Source organism: Carlito syrichta, unplaced genomic scaffold (genome assembly GCF_000164805.1).
Source record: "Carlito syrichta isolate Samal-C Ts95f unplaced genomic scaffold, Tarsius_syrichta-2.0.1 Scaffold311703, whole genome shotgun sequence".
NCBI lineage: Eukaryota > Metazoa > Chordata > Mammalia > Primates > Tarsiidae > Carlito > Carlito syrichta.
This window is the reverse complement of record NW_007255799.1, coordinates 228384-229874: the sequence shown is the minus strand read 5'-3', so window position 1 is coordinate 229874 and position 1491 is coordinate 228384.

Sequence of the window (1491 nt, the reverse complement as noted above, 5' to 3'; positions counted from 1 at the left end):
AACCCACTCACCTCGGCCTCCCAAAGCGCTGGGATTACAGGCTGAGCCACCGAGCCCAGTCACCTGGCTGATTTTTATTTTTATTTTTTTTTAGTTGGAGTCTCACTCTGTCACCCAGGCTGGAGTGTGCAGTGGCATGCTCACGGCCACTGCAGTCTCAACACGCTAGGTTCAAGTGATCCTTCCACCTCAGCCTTCCAAGTAGCTGGAACTACAGGTGTGCACCACCACGCCCAGCTAATTTTTTAATTTATTGTAGAGACGAGGTCTCACCAAGTTGCCCAGGCTGATCTCAAACCCCTGGGCTCAGGCAATCCTCTCGCGTCCGCCTCTGAAAGTGCTGGGATGACAGGCTTGAGCTACCAAGCCCAGCTGATTTTTAACTTTTTGTAGAGATGTGGGTCTCAGTATGTTTCTCAGGCTGGTCTTGAACTCCTGGCTTCAAGTGATCCTTCAGCCTCGGCCTCCCAAAGCCCTGGGATTATAGGCGTAAGCCACCATGGTCGACCTAGGATGGAGGGTTTTTACAGACAAGGAGAGGATTGGGAAATGATCAGCCTGCTGGAGAGAACTTGAACCAGGGGCACAGACTCCAAAGCACTGAGGGTGGGGCAGGGGCACAAGAGAAGCAGGCAGGGGACCACAGTGACGGTGGGTAAGTGGCTGGCTGCTGCCTGCGGGGGGTCAGGCCTAGTGTCCATTTCCCAACCTCTTAGAACCCAGAAAGTACCTGTGTATGCATGTTTATTGCAGCATTATTCACAATAGCAAAAACATGGAACCAACCGTGCTGCCCATCAGAAGTGGACTGGATAAAGAAAATGTGGTACATATACACGATGGAACATATATTTTTTTAAGTTGGAGTCTCACTCTGTCGCCCAGACTGGAGTGCAGTGGCCGCTCCCGGCCACCGCAGCTACGACCTACTGGGCTCCGGCGATCCTTCCCCCTCAGCCTTCCAAGAAGCCGGAACTACAGGCTCGCGCTACCACGTCCGGCTAATTTTTGATTTATTACAGAGATGCGGTCTCACCAAGTTGCCTGGGCTAGTCTTGAACCCGCGGGCTCAGGCAATCCACTCACCTTGGCCTCCCAAAGTGCTGGAATTGCAGGCTGAGCCACCGAGACTGGCTATGATGGAATATTACACAGTCATAAAGGACAAAATTATAAACGTTGCAGCAACTTGGATGGACTTAGCGTCTATAATACTCAGTGATCTATCACAGAAACAAAGATCTGAGTACCACAAGTTCTCACTCATAAGGGGACCCTGAACATTTACCATAATACTATAAGAAAGGGATTGGTGGCCGGGCTTGGTGGCTCAGTCTGTAATCCCAGCACTTTGGGGGGCCGAGGCAAGTGGATTGCCTGAGCTCGCGGGTTTGAGACTCCCCTGGGCAACTTGGCGAGACCTCATCTTTACAATAAATAAAAAATTAAGCCGGGCTCGGTGGCTCAGCCTGTAATCCTGCACCTTTGGGA